This window comes from Petromyzon marinus, unplaced genomic scaffold (assembly GCF_048934315.1).
Source record: "Petromyzon marinus isolate PM22_M1 ecotype Great Lakes invasive population unplaced genomic scaffold, UKy_Petmar_22M1.pri1.0 PM_G_Scaffold_32, whole genome shotgun sequence".
In the NCBI taxonomy this organism is placed as follows: domain Eukaryota; kingdom Metazoa; phylum Chordata; class Hyperoartia; order Petromyzontiformes; family Petromyzontidae; genus Petromyzon; species Petromyzon marinus.
The window spans coordinates 2,334,408-2,349,412 of NW_027422895.1; the positions used below are offsets into that span (position 1 = coordinate 2,334,408).

General features: G+C 48.1%; 1 protein-coding gene across 2 annotated transcripts in view; it reads right to left on the minus strand.

Annotated features, from left to right (window-relative positions):
- Positions 1 to 2,472, minus strand: part of LOC142915554 (uncharacterized) — a 28,319-nt gene extending 25,847 nt beyond the window's left edge. The window contains exons 1-3 of one of the 2 annotated variants that reach the window (XM_076061329.1): positions 2,301 to 2,472; positions 1,656 to 1,854; positions 1,098 to 1,276 (exon numbers count right to left, since the gene is read on the minus strand). The gene's annotated coding sequence lies outside the window, so the exon portion shown is untranslated. The remainder of the gene's footprint in view (positions 1 to 1,097; positions 1,277 to 1,655; positions 1,855 to 2,300) is intronic. The other variant, XM_076061330.1, reaches the window with a different exon arrangement.
- Positions 2,473 to 15,005: the final 12,533 nt, after the last annotated feature.

The window sequence follows — 15,005 nt, forward strand, 5'->3', positions numbered from 1 at the left end:
CTACAGAGTGAGTGAGTGGAGTTTGTGTGATCTCCCCCTGTTCTACAGAGTGAGTGTGAGTGGAGTTTGTATGATCTCCCTGTTCTACAGAGTGCGTGGAGTTTGTGTGATCTCCCCCTGTCCTACAGAGTGAGTGGAGTTTGTGTGATCTCCCCCTGTCCTACAGAGTGAGTGGAGTTTGTGTGATCTCCCCCTGTTCTACAGTGTGAGTGGAGTTTGTGTGATCTCCCCCTGTTCTACAGAGTGAGCGAATGGAGTTTGTGTGATCTCTCCCTGCCCTACAGAGTGTGTGGAGTTTGTGTGATCTCCCCCTGTCCTACAGAGCGAGTGAGTTTGTGTGATCTCCTCCTGTCCTACAGAGTGAGTGGAGTTTGTGTGATCTCCCCCTGTCCTACAGAGTGAGTGGAGTTTGTATGATCTCCCCCTGTCCTACAGAGTGAGTGGAGTTTGTGTGATCTCCCCCTGTACTACAGAGTGAGTGGAGTTTGTGTGATCTCCCCCTGTCCTACAGTGAGTGAATGAGTGAGTGGAGTTTGTATGATCTCCCCCTGTCCTACAGAGTGAGTGAGTGGAGTTTGTGTGATCTCCCCCTGTGCTACAGAGTGAGTGAGTGGAGTTTGTGTGATCTCCCCCTGTCCTACAGAGTGAGTGGAGTTTGTGTGATCTCCCCCTGTCCTACAGAGTGAGTGAGTGGAGTTTGTGTGATCTCCCCCTGTGCTACAGAGTGAGTGAGTGGAGTTTGTGTGATCTCCCCCTGTCCTACAGAGTGAGTGAGTAGAGTTTGTGTGATCTCCCCTTGTGAGCCAAAGACACACACACAGGCAGAAAGAGTCACAGACATACACAGCGACACACACAGACAAAGATGACAAAGATCCTCCGTGTAGCCTGAAAAAGACCGTTGGGGCAAGTGCTGTTAGTGAGCACCAGACAGACACGGACAAAGAGAGACACAGAGAGAGAGACACAGAGAGACACACACACACAGAGACACAGAGAGAGAGACACAGAGAGACACACACACAGAGACACAGAGAGAGACACACACAGAGACACAGAGAGAGAGACACAGGCATGTACAATCTCGTGCCACTCACTTTCCATCAAGGGCAGGACCACAACGGCGACCCAGCGTGAGGATCGCGACGGCGAGGATGAGAAGGAGAATCTCACACGGAGGAGGAAGCGGTCACCGGGATCGTCCAGCGCCGAGGAGACGTCGCACCGTGTCTCCGTTGTGGCAGCGCAGACGGTCTGCCAGCGGTCTCGTCTGAAGCTGCGCAGACAGAGACACAGGGAGGAGTGGTGAGGGTGGTGAGGAGCCAGTGGGTGAGAGAGACGTGTGTGTGTGTGAGTGAGTGGGTTGGTGGATGAGTGGGTTGGTGAGTGAGTGGGTGAGTGGGTTGGTGAGTGGGTGAATGGGTTGGTGAGTGAGTGGGTGAATGGGTGAGTGGATGATTGAGTGGGTGAGTGAGTGGGTTGGTGAGTGAGTGGGTTGGTGAGTGGATTGGTGAGTGAGTGGGTGGGTGAGTGGGTTGGTGAGTGAGTGGGTGAGTGGGTAAGTTGGTTGGTGAGTGAGTGGGTGAGTGGGTTGGTGAGTGAGTGGGTGAATGAGTGGGTTGGTGAGTGAGTGGCTGAGTGAGTGAGCATCTCACAGTTTGCTCTGAACTCTGTATGTAACATTCAGGAACGTTGAGTTGGTCGTGGTCGTGGTGGTCGAGTTGATGGTTAAAGGATCAACAAGTGGGGGTCTATCCCCTCCATCCCCACTGGGAGCCACTTCAACGGGGTCCCAGCAAAGCGTCGCCAGGAGGTCTCGAGACTCCAAACGAACATTCAGTGGGAACAGCGGAGCTGGGCAGATGGGGAAAAAACACTCAAGAGTGCGCTAACCACTGCACCACCACTCCTCACACACACACAGTGCGCTAACCACTGCACCACCACTCCCCACACACTCACACACAGTGCGCTAACCACTGCACCACCACTCCTCACACACACACAGTGCGCTAACCACTGCACCACCACTCCCCACACACTCACACACAGTGCGCTAACCACTGCACCACCACTCCTCACTCACACACACGGTGCGCTAACCACTGCACCACCACTCCTCACACACACACACAGTGCGCTAACCACTGCACCACCACTCCCCACTCACACACACAGTGACCTAACCACTGCACCACCACTCCCCACACTCACACAGTGTGCTAACCACTGCACCACCACTCCCCACACAATCACACAACCTGGCACCCGATTTATCGACCACCTCGGGCTCTGCTCACCGTGGCTGCTGCACGTGACGGGGTGGTGGTGGAGGAGGAGGAGAGGCAGGATGAAGGGGAAGAGTAGGCCAAGTTTGTAGAGTTTCGACATCGCCATTAACCCCACACGCAGCCACGCACCCGCCTCACCCAAGTCACGTGCTGAGGAAATCGATTCAAGGTTAAATTAAAAACTCGGATCGATTCCTGTGGGGATAACAAATGCGAATCGATAGTGGTCAAAAATGTAGCCGATGGCATCGATCCACATTGGGACTGCATTGGAATTGACGTTGGTCGTGAGTGTAAAATGGAATCGAATAAATTTTCGATAACATGGGAATTGATTATGGCGATTTGTTCTAATAACATAGGAATCGATCTAGCTAGGGATTTAAAGCGCATAAAATCGAATCCCATTGGGATACCTACCATGAGAATCGATTGTGTTAGAAAAGGAGAGCGTTTAGAATCGATTCCTATTGAGAATGAATCAGAATCAGAAAGGGTTTTATTCGCCATGAAAGTTCACACCGACACGGAATTTACTTTGGCAGGATGGTGCATACATTCAACATATAGGAATCTAAAATCTTAAATAAGTTTTAAACAAGTCTTACTATAATAATAAGGGTTAAAAGTCTAACTAACGCCAAGGGGCTGAATTATATAAAATTGAATAAATATCGAATATAAAATAGCTTTAAGATATAATTTAAAAATAAAAAATACAAATAGGTTAACATAGTTAATATCGGCAAGGTGTCATTATGTAGATAAAATGTTAAAATCAGTGTTAGCCCTTGGCCTCGTTTAACAGGCCAGCAGCAGATGGGAAGAAACTGTTTTTATGGCGTGAGGTTTTGGTCCTGATGGACCGAAGCCTTCTGCCGGAGGGGAGTAGCTGAAACAGAGAGTGTCCAGGGTGGGAGAAATCGGCCACAATCTTCCTCGCTCGCCTCATGGACCTTGTCGTGTGCAGGTCCTCGAGGGTTGGTAGATTGCAGGCAATTACCTTCTCAGCAGTGTGGATGATACGCTGCAGTCTGCTCTTGTCCTTGGCAGTGGCAGCAGCATACCAGACGGTTATGGAGGAGGTGAGGATGGATTCAATGATCGCTGTATAGAATTGCACCATCATTGTCTTTGGCAGGTTGAATTTCTTCAGCTGCCGTAGAAAGTACATCCTCTGTTGAGCTTTCTTGGTGAGGGAGCTGATGTTCAATTCCCACTTAAGGTCCCGGGAGAGAATAGTGCCCAGGAAGCGGAAGGACTCTACAATTTTGACTGGGGAGTTTAACAGGGTGATGGGGGTGAGTGGTGCTGTATTCTTCCTGAAGTCCAAAACCATCTCAACTGTCTTTAGAGCATTTAGCTCTAAGTTGTTCTGGCTACACCAGGTCACCAGATTGTCAGCTTCCCACCTATAGTCAGACTCATCCCCACCAGAGATCAGCCCAATGAGGCTGGTGTCATCCGCAAACTTCAATAGTTTGACGGACAAATGATTGGAGGTGCAGCTGTTGGTATACAGGGAGAAGAGCAGAGGGGAAAGGACGCAGCCCTGAGGAGTTCCGGTGCTGATGGACCTGGAGTCAGAGACTTGTGTTCCCAGCTTAACGCACTGCTTCCTGTCAGACAGGAAGTCTGTGATCCATTTACAGGTGGTGTATGGCACGTTCAGCTGGAAGAGCTTGTCCTGAAGCAGGGCAGGGATGATGGTGTTGAAGGCAGAGCTGAAGTCCACAAACAGGATCCTGGCGTAGGATGCTGGGGCGTCCAGATGCTGTAGGGTGAAGTGGAGGGCCATGTTAACTGTATCGTCCACAGACCTGTTGGCTCTGTAGGCAAACTGAAGGGGGTCCAGGAGAGGGTCTGTGATGGCTTTGAGGTGTGCCAGGACCAGGCGCTCAAAAGACTTCATTACCACAGATGTAAGGGCGACCGGTCTGTAATCATTTAGTCCTGTTGGCCTTAGCTTTTTGGGCACAGGGATGATGGTGGAGGACTTGAGACAGGCTGGTACATGGCATGTCTCCAGGGAGGTGTTAAAGATGTTGGTGAACACCGGAGACAGCTGGTCAGCGCAGTGCCTGAGGGTGGCTGGAGAGACAGAGTCTGGCCCGGCTGCTTTGCGTGGATTCTGCCTCTTGAAAAGTCTATTAACTTCTCCCTCCTGAAGGGAGATAGTCGTCTCTGTAGTATTGGTGGGGGATGGGGCCTCTTGGGTCGGAAGGGGTGGTTCAGGACAGTCCAATTGTCTTTCAAATCTACAGTAGAACTCGTTCAGGTCGTTGGCTAGGCGGGAGTCGTTAGTGGTGTGGGGGGCTCTGGGTTTGTAGTTGGTGATCTGCCTGAGCCCTCTCCAGACAGAAGCAGCGTCTTTTGTAGAGAACTGGTGTTTTAGTCTCTCTGAGTACAGTCGTTTAGCCTCTCTCACCGCTTTGCTAAACCTGTTGTTCGACTCCTTGAATCTGTCTCTATCTCCACTCCTAAATGCTTCCTCCTTCTCCAACCTCAACCTTCTGAGCTTTGCTGAGAACCAGGGCTTATTGTTGTTAAAGTTCACCCTGGTACGTGTTGGGATACAGCAGTCCTCACAGAAGCTGATGTAGGACGTCACAGCCTCTGTGAGTTCATCCAGACTATTGGTAGCAGTCGTGAACATATCCCAGTCAGTACAATCTAAGCACGCCCGCAAATCTTCCACAGCCTCACTGGTCCACTGTTTAGATGTCCTCACAGCAGGTTTACAGAGTTTTAGTTTCTGCCTGTATGCAGGAATCAGGTGGACCATGGCATGGTCAGTGTCCTAGTGCTGCTCGGGGGACGGCGTGGTAGGCTCTACTGACTGTAGTGTAGCAGTGATCCAGAGTGTTCCCTTCTCTGGTTGGGCATTTAATGAATTGTATGTATTTGGGGAGTTCGTGGCTGAGATTACCTTTGTTAAAGTCGCCAAGTACGATAACCAACGAATCTGGATTTGCTCGCTCCACACTCAGAATCTGATCGGCGAGCATGCGTTGGGCCTCTTTAACCTGAGGACAAGGCGGCAAATAAACTCCGACCAAAATGAGCGACGCGAACTCGCGAGGCGAGTAAAACGGTTTACAGGTTATAAAAATTGATTCAAGGAGTGGAGAACAATGTTGCAGAATCACTGTGACATCTACACACCAGCCACTGTTAATGTAAAAACAAATACCACCGCCTTTCGTCTTGCCGGAGAGTGCTATGTCACGATCCGATCTTACAAGATGGAATCCTGCTAGTTGTAGCGAAGTGTCCGGAATCAAATCACACAGCCATGTTTCCGTGAAGCACAATGCAGAAGCTGAAAGAAAGTCTTTGTTTTTTACCATCAGTAGCTGAAGTTCATCCATTTTGTTGTACAGTGAACGTACATTGGAGAGGAAAAAGCTCGGCAGCACTGTTCGGATTCCGCGTCTGCGTAGCCGTACTAGAGCCCCCGACCGTTTACCCCTTGGGCGGCATTTCGTTGCTTGAGCAAAGCCTAGCGCGGCATTGACTAGAATGCCTACTAATTCTGCCGCTGGAAGCAGAAAAGTAGGAATTAAATCCACAGGAGTTGTTTCCCTGATATTTAAAAGTTCGTCTCTTGTTAGAGAACTCCGAAAATCTTGGCAAAACACTGAATTGACAGACAAAACAAGACAAAACAGGGCGCACCGACCGGCTGAGGCTACCATCATCAGCGCCATCTTCGCACCAGGACGGGTGTACTGAACAGCAAGACTCTCTCACCAGCACTGGTGCGTTGAACAGTAGGCCCCTCTCACCAGCATGGGAGTGGTGAACAGCAGGCCCCTCTCACCAACACGGGTGTGATGAACAGTAGGCCTCTCTCACCAGCATGGGTGTGATGAATAGTAGGCCTCTCTCACCAGCACGGGTGTGTTGAACAGCAGGCCCCTCTCACCAGCACGGGTGTGTTGAACAGCAGGCCCCTCTCACCAGCACGGGTGTGTTGAACAGCAGGCCCCTCTCACCAGCACGGGTGTGTTGACCAGCAGGCCCCTCTCACCAGCACGGGTGTGCTGAACAGTAGGCCCCTCTCACCAGCACGGGTGTGTTGAACAGCAGGCCCCTCTCACCAGCACGGGTGTGCTGAACAGTAGGCCCCTCAACACGGGTGTGCTGAACAGCAGGCCACTCTCACCAGCACGGGTGTGCTGAACAGCAGGCCTCTCTCACCAACACGGGTGTGCTGAACAGTAGGCCCCTCAACAGCAGGCCCCTCTCACCAGCACGGGTGTGCTGAACAGCAGGCCCCTCAACACGGGTGTGCTGAACAGCAGGCCTCTCTCACCAGCACGGGTGTGCTGAACAGCAGGCCTCTCTCACCAACACGGGTGTGCTGAACAGTAGGCCCCTCAACAGTAGGCCTCTCTCACCAGCACGGGTGTGCTGAACAGCAGGCCTCTCTCACCAACACGGGTGTGCTGAAAAGCAGGCCCCTCAACACGGGTGTGCTGAACAGCAGGCCTCTCTCACCAGCACGGTTGTGCTGAACAGCAGGCCCCTCTCACCAACACGGATGTGATGAACAGCAGGCCCCTCTCACCAGCACGGGTGTGCTGAACAGCAGGCCCCTCAACACGGGTGTGTTGAACAGCAGGCCCCTCTCACCAGCACGGGTGTGCTGAAAAGCAGGCCCCTCAACAGCAGGCCTCTCTCACCAGCGCAGGTGTGCTGAACAGCAGGCCTCTCAACAGCAAGCCTCTCTCACCAGCAAGGGTGTGCTGAACAGCAGGCCCCTCAACATGGGTGTACTGAACAGCAGGCCTCTCTCACCAGCACGGGTGTGATGAACAGCAGGCCTCTCTCACCAGCACGAGTGTGTTGAACAGCAAGCCCCTCTCAAGACAAAACGGGACAAAACAGGGCGCACCAACCGGCCGAGGCTGCCATCATCGGCGCCATCTTGGCAGTAAATAAATACATGTATAATCTCAATTGAAAAAGAGAGATGATATCGTGATCCTCTCAGCCGATAATGGCAATGCCACGGTCATCATGGACAAAATCACATAGAACAATAACAATTCAGGAGCTACTTAATGATGGTAGCTACACAAAAAATTTAAAGAGATCCCACCAACAGCCTCGTTACAAAAACGAACAGCATCATCACTGATTCAGCTTCATTAATTGAACAGACCAAAACGGTTTTCCTTAAAACCTTCTGCTGCTAGACCACCCAGATTATATGGCTTACCAAAAATCCATAAAGAAGGTACACCACTCCGTCCCATCGTCTCCACCATTGGCTCACCCACCTACGAACTGGCCCGATATCTGAGACCTTCAGCCATTCACTGGTAAGACCACCTCTTCTGTACTTAACTCAGCTCACCTGGTATCGTCAATGAAAGACATCTCACTGTTCCCAGGTGACTTACTCGTCAGTTTCGATGTAGTTTCTTTGTTCACCAAAGTTCCTGTGCCCGATACCCATTGCAATCATTGAGGATTTGGTCCAACGAGGATTGAATGCCGATGTACCGGCCCTGGCGAGACACTGCCTCACCAATACTCACCCGGAATGGAACATTCGACAAACAAGTTGAAGGCACCCCTATGGGTTCTCCCTTATTACCGGTTGTGGCCAATGTTTTCATGGAAAATTTTTGAGACGGACGCCATCCAGGCATCCACTCTACGTCCGTCCTTGTGGAAGAGCTATGTGGATGACACGTTTGTCATCTGGCCACATGGCCGACCGGCTCAAAATAAAATTCCTCAACCACATCAATTCCATAAACCCAGCCATCAAATTCACCACGGAGGTAGAAACGGATGGCATGCTACCTTTCTTGTATGTCTCAATCAAAGAGAGACCAGATGGCTCAATGAACCATTCTGTCTACAGGAGAGTAACCCAGACTGACGGCTACCTAAAACCCGAATCCCAGCACCATCCATCCCGGAAGAATTTCCTCGTCAAAACGCTACACCACAGAGCTCAGTGCATCTCCGGCCACGAACGCCTGACCAGTGAACTCAAAACACGTACACCAAGCCCTCAAGGCGAATGGATTGTCTGACTACACAATCCGCAAAGTAGTGGTACCCCAAACTTTCGCAGTTCTTAAAAATTCTCTTTTCACACCATCAATATGTAAACTCCCCCCCCCCCCCCGCGCCAACCGGCATGTGCACCCGCATGTACACCATTCATCATGCTAAGTCGGCCAATCAAATGCTATTTTTTTACGCTAATTCCTTTGTCAAGGCACCTTGTTTCCTCGCACACAGCTTAAAGGTCGCGGTCTGAGCGTGGCTGTGTTTCACTCCAGCTCTGTCCTCGAGACAGCCCGGTCCCTTCACCTGATGAAGGCCGCTTGTGTTGTGGCCGAAACGTCGTGATTTTTGTTGTTTTATTTTTTTAACCTACGTGACTTTACCGAATAGAACCAAAGAGTACGTGAGGAAGGAGCCATCTGAGGATCCAATAAAAACCATCACCCTGCCATACATAGCAGGGGTAACCAAAAGGATTTCCAAAATCATGAACAAACACAAGATCCAGGTACGATTTAACACAGTACATAAAATTCGCGATCTGATCCCATCTGTGAAAGACAAGATTCCTGACATGCAATATCCCGGCGTCTACAAACTAAGCTGTGTCTGCAGTTACATTGGGGAAACTAAGCGACGTGTCTCAGACCGTGTTCGTGAGCAGAAGGCAGATTTGGTAACACGGTAGGACCAACGCTTCTACCGTGGCTGATGATTATTTTAATACTAGGGCTGGCTCACACGAAGTTGATTTCTCTAAGACGATGGCCATCAACAAAGATTCGTTCATGAAGCCATCCATATACACAGCAGACACAATTTCAACCTGTGTATAGTGTAGTGTATGGTGTAGTGTATAGTGTATAGTGTAGTGCAGTGGTTCTTAACCTGGGTTCGATCGAACCCCAGGGGTTCGGTGAGTCGATCTCAGGGGTTCGGCAGAGCCCCCGCCACGGAGGTCCGGACACACTTGAATTATTGTGTAAATTTGTGATGACACACACGGCCCGCTTGGCCATCACTGGCTGCAGATGATCATGCTACACTGCTTGGCCAATCAGCGCTGCGGGGAATTTAGTGCGTACTCAGTAGTCAACGTGTGACTGTTGTTGTCGTACGTCGTGTGATTTCTTTAATATTTTATCCATACTATGTCGGGCAAAAGAAGAAAGTGGTCGGACGAATATGTACAACATGGATTCTCATGTATCACGGAACGTGATGGGAGTGAGCGTCCTATCTGCATGATTTGCAACGCCAAGTTGAGCAACTCTAGTCTTGCACCGGCAAAACTAAAGGAACACTTCTTGAAGCTGCATGGAGACGGGGAATACAAGAACACAACACTTGCTGAATTCAGGGTGAAGAGAGCCAGATTCGATGAAAGGGCCACTCTGCCTGCTCTTGGATTTGTACCTGTTAACAAACCGATCCTGACAGCATCGTACGAAGTTGCTTACCTGATCGCAAAGCAGGGCAAGCCACACACCATTGGTGAAACACTTGTGAAACCAGCTGCATTAAAGATGGCGAATCTGATACTCGGAACAGCGGCCGAAGGTAAATTATCCCAAATTCCCCTTTCAAATGACACCGTCAGTGACAGAATAGAAGACATGAGTAAAGACATCTTGGCTCAAGTAGTCGCGGATCTGATTTCAAGCCCGGCAAAATTCAGCCTTCAACTCGACGAAACCACAGACGTTTCTGATCTAAGCCAGCTTGCTGTTTTTGTACGCTATGTGAAAGACGACATGATAAAAGAAGAGTTTTTATTTTGTAAGCCTCTTACAACAACAACGAAGGCAGCCGATGTGAAGAAGCTTGTGGATGACTTCTTCAGAGACAACAATCTTTCATGGGATATGGTTTCTGCAGTTTGTACGGACGGAGCTCCAGTCATGCTGGGAAGAAAGTCTGGTTTTGGTGCGCTAGTAAAGGCCTATGCACCACACATCATTGTGACGCATTGTATTCTGCACAGGCATGCGTTGGCAACAAAAACCTTACCTCCAAAAATGGCAGAAGTATTAAAAACTGTGGTGGAATGTGTGAACTATGTGCGAAAAAGTGCTCTGAGGCACCGCATCTTCAGTGAGCTGTGTAAAGAAATGGGCTCTGAATTTGAGGTACTTCTGCTCCATTCTAATATTCGGTGGTTATCCCGGGGACAGGTGCTGAATCGTGTTTTTGCCATGCGTATGGAATTAGCCCTGTTTTTGCAAGAGCACCAACACTGCCATGCAGATTGCTTCAAAAATCCTGAGTTCATTCTCATTTTAGCGTACATGGCTGATATATTCGCAGCTCTCAATCATCTCAATCAGCAGATGCAGGGTGGTGGAGTCAATATCATGGAAGCGGAAGAACACCTGAAGGCTTTTCAAAAAAAGCTACCGTTATGGAAACGACGAACAGAGAACAATAACTTCGCAAACTTCCCGCTTCTGGACGACTGTGCAAGTAAGATCGAAGATGTGTCTGGAATCGGAGATATTTCTGTATCCACGGAACTGAAGCAAACAATTGCCACGCACTTAGATGAGCTTGCAAAGTCTCTCGACGGATATTTCCCTACAAGAGAGTCATATCCAGCATGGGTGAGACAGCCGTTCACGTTTGCTGTTGAAACAGCAGATGTCAATGATGAATTCCTCGACGAAATCATTGAAATTCAGCAGAGCCAGGTTCAACAGCAACTCTTCAGAACAACAACGCTCTCAACGTTTTGGTGTCGACAAATGAACAAGTATCCAGTTATTGCTAAGAAAGCCCTGGATTTTTTTATACCATTTGTTACAACATATCTTTGTGAGCAATCCTTTTCGAGGATGCTGGACATAAAAACGAAGAAAAGGAACAGACTTTGCTGTGAAAATGACATGAGAGTGGCACTTGCCAAGGTGAAGCCACGCATATCTGAACTGATCTCTCAAAGGCAACAGCAGAAGTCACATTGATTTCCAGGTATGTAATTTGTTGTGAGTTTATGCATTGTGTTGGTTTTATTCTTTGAACAAGGTAATGTTCATGCACGGCTCATTTTGTGTACCAGTAAAAAACATATCTATGTCTTGAATTTGAAAAAAAATCACATTTTATTTTTCACTAAAGAGGGGTTCGGTGAATGCGCATATGAAACTGGTGGGGTTCGGTACCTCCAACAAGGTTAAGAACCACTGGTGTAGTGTATAGTGTAGTGTATCGTGTAGTGTATCGTGTAGTGTAGTGTGTAGTGTACAGTGTATTGTATAGTGTAGTGTATAGTGTAGTGTATAGTGTAATGTATAGTGTAGTGTATAGTGTAGTGTACAGTATAGTGTAGTATATATAGTGTAGTGTATAGTGTAATGCATAGTGTAGTGTGTAGTGTAGTGTAGTACACTAGCACATCACACTGGTGGGTTAGCGAGCCAAGCAACAACATTTGCACTCTGGACACCGTGACATTTCGCCAGCAATCACAACAACCAGCTTCGTCAGGCGACAGCCACATTTGTGCATTTATTCATTCACACAATCTAACCCGGCTGATATCGGCTTGCCGAAAACCAACAGCGTCAAACTACGAAAGTACCGCGGCATCGTGGGAGCGGCCGATGAAACTGGCCGGGTTCGGGGAGAAATAAAAAAACCGGGACGCTGACGTGGCGCACGAAGGCTCACGGCGTTGTACGCGCCATCGTGACGCCGCTTGTCGCCCCGGTAAAACAATAATATAAACATGCGGAACTCCCTCTCCGTGCCGGACGTCGTGACGGACCGTGCCGATTTCGCCGCTCGTTGACCCCCGGCCACGCGAAGGCGAATTTAAATTCTCCCCCCACCCCCCCACCCCCCTCTCACCTGGCTCCCTGGCACCACGCCCAGTCGCCTCCCGTCCAGCGGCACACCAACGCCGGGGGAAAGCGCTGGGAGGTGAGAGACCGTCGCGAAGACTAAAATAAAATAACAAAAAACTGCGTCCGGTAACAGAGAGCTCGTAAAACAAAATTCCCACCCCCAAAAAAAAGTGAAAAGCCAAACTCGGGGCACCGATTCGAACCGGCACGAGGCAAATATCCCCCAATGCTGAAAAACATCGCTCAGTTGGGATCATCTTCTTTGGTTCTTTCGGTAAAGTCACGTAGAATGAGAATAAAATAATAAATTGATAAAATAAAATAACACAATAATATTCTCACGACGTTTCGGCCACAACACAAGCGGCCTTCATCAGGTGAAGGGGCGAGACTGTCTGGTAGGACAGCGCTGGAGTGAAAGAGCCACGTTCAGATCACGGCCTTTAAGCTGTGTGAGAGGAACAAAGCGCCTTGACAAAGGAATTAGCATATAATTTAGCATTGAAATGGCTGAATGATTAGCTTGTGGCTGGTCACAGAAATAGCTATGTTAAAAGTTAAAGCATACACATCCGCAGAGGCACCCATTGTTAAAGGAATTAGCATAGAATTTAGCATTGAAATAGCTAAGTTAAGGCATACACATCCGCAGAGGCACCCCTTGACAATGGAATTAGCATAGAATTTAGCATTGAAATAGCTGAGTGATTAGCTTGTAGCTGCTACAGAAATAGATACGTTAAAGTCAGAGCATACACATTCACCGAGGCACTTAGTACAAATCAAACAGGAGAATTTAGCATTGAAATAACTAGGTGAATTCAGCATTGAAATAACTGAGTGATTAGCTAGTGACTGGTCACAGAAATGACTACACATCTGAGCTATTCACAGTACTATATAGTGAACCAATAAAAACTAAAATATAAATTACCTTCATGTTATCAATAAACTCTATATTCTCCAATCAGCTAAGCTACCAACAATAAGTCGTTATATATCACAATGCTATATGGCGAAAAAATGGGTGGATTCTTACCCTCAAATTTCAGCACCACGGATAGCTACGGGCCCCATTCAGACGGACGAGTTCGTCCATGGTCGGAACAGAGGAGGGGGAGAGAGACAGCTGCGAGGCCCTAGTATACTCCATGTTGTAAAACTATACCATTAACCGTGGTGTGAGAGGAATTAAGAGGCAATGCTGGCGAAAGAGCTGCGGTCTGAAGGTCATCGTAAAAATACAATTAATTAAGAACAGAAATGATTTAAAACATCTTTCCAGTGGTTACTAAGCCTGAATCCATCTTCTCGGTTGAAATTGTCTCTGTGCTTGTATATGTGAATGGCCTCATGAACGAATCTCTCATGGTAGCCGGTTGGTTTGCAAAGAACCTCCGTCTTGGAGAAGTCAATGTCATGTGAGCCCACTGAATTATAACAGTGATCTGCCACGGCAGAGGAGTTCGTCCTACCGTGTTTCAAGTCTGCTTTATGTTCGCGGATGCGGTCCGAGATATGTCTTTTGGTTTCTCCAATGTAGCTACTACCACAGAAGCACTTTAGTTTGTAAACGCCCGGGTACTGTATGTCTGGAACAGCATCTTTTACAGATGGAACTAAATCACGGATTTTATGTACTGTGTTGAATCGGACCTGGATCTTGTGTTTATTCAGGATTTTGGAGATCTTTTTAGTGACCCCTGCAATGTAGGGTAAGGTGATGGTTCAACACAGTACATAAAATCCGTGATTTAGTTCCATCTGTAAAAGATGCTGTTCCAGACATACAGTACCCGGGCGTTTACAAACTAAAGTGCCTCTGTGGTAGTAGCTACATTGGAGAAACCAAAAGACATATCTCGGACCGCATCCGCGAACATAAAGCAGACTTGAAACACGGTAGGACGAACTCCTCTGCCGTGGCAGATCACTGTTATAATTCAGTGGGCTCACATGACATTGACTTCTCCAAGACGGAGGTTCTTTGCAAACCAACCGGCTACCATGAGAGATTCGTTCATGAGGCCATTCACATATACAAGCACAGAGACAATTTCAACCGAGAAGATGGATTCAGGCTTAGTAACCACTGGAAAGATGTTTTAAATCATTTCTGTTCTTAATTAATTGTATTTTTACGATGACCTTCAGACCGCAGCTCTTTCGCCAGCATTGCCTCTTAATTCCTCTCACACCACGGTTAATGGTATAGTTTTACAACATGGAGTATACTAGGGCCTCGCAGCTGTCTCTCTCCCCCTCCTCTGTTCCGACCATGGACGAACTCGTCCGTCTGAACGGGGCCCGTAGCTATCCGTGGTGCTGAAATTTGAGGGTAAGAATCCACCCATTTTTTCGCCATATAGCATTGTGATATATAACGACTTATTGTTGGTAGCTTAGCTGATTGGAGAATATAGAGTTTATTGATAACATGAAGGTAATTTATATTTTAGTTTTTATTGGTTCACTATATAGTACTGTGAATAGCTCAGATGTGTAGTCATTTCTGTGACCAGTCACTAGCTAATCACTCAGTTATTTCAATGCTAAATTCGCCTAGTTATTTCAATGCTAAATTCTCCTGTTTGATTTGTACTAAGTGCCTCGGTGAATGTGTATGCTCTGACTTTAACGTAGCTATTTCTGTAGCAGCTACAAGCTAATCACTCAGCTATTTCAATGCTAAATTCTATGCTAATTCCATTGTCAAGGGGTGCCTCTGCGGATGTGTATGCCTTAACTTAGCTATTTCAATGCTAAATTCTATGCTAATTCCTTTAACAATGGGTGCCTCTGCGGATGTGTATGCTTTAACTTTTAACATAGCTATTTC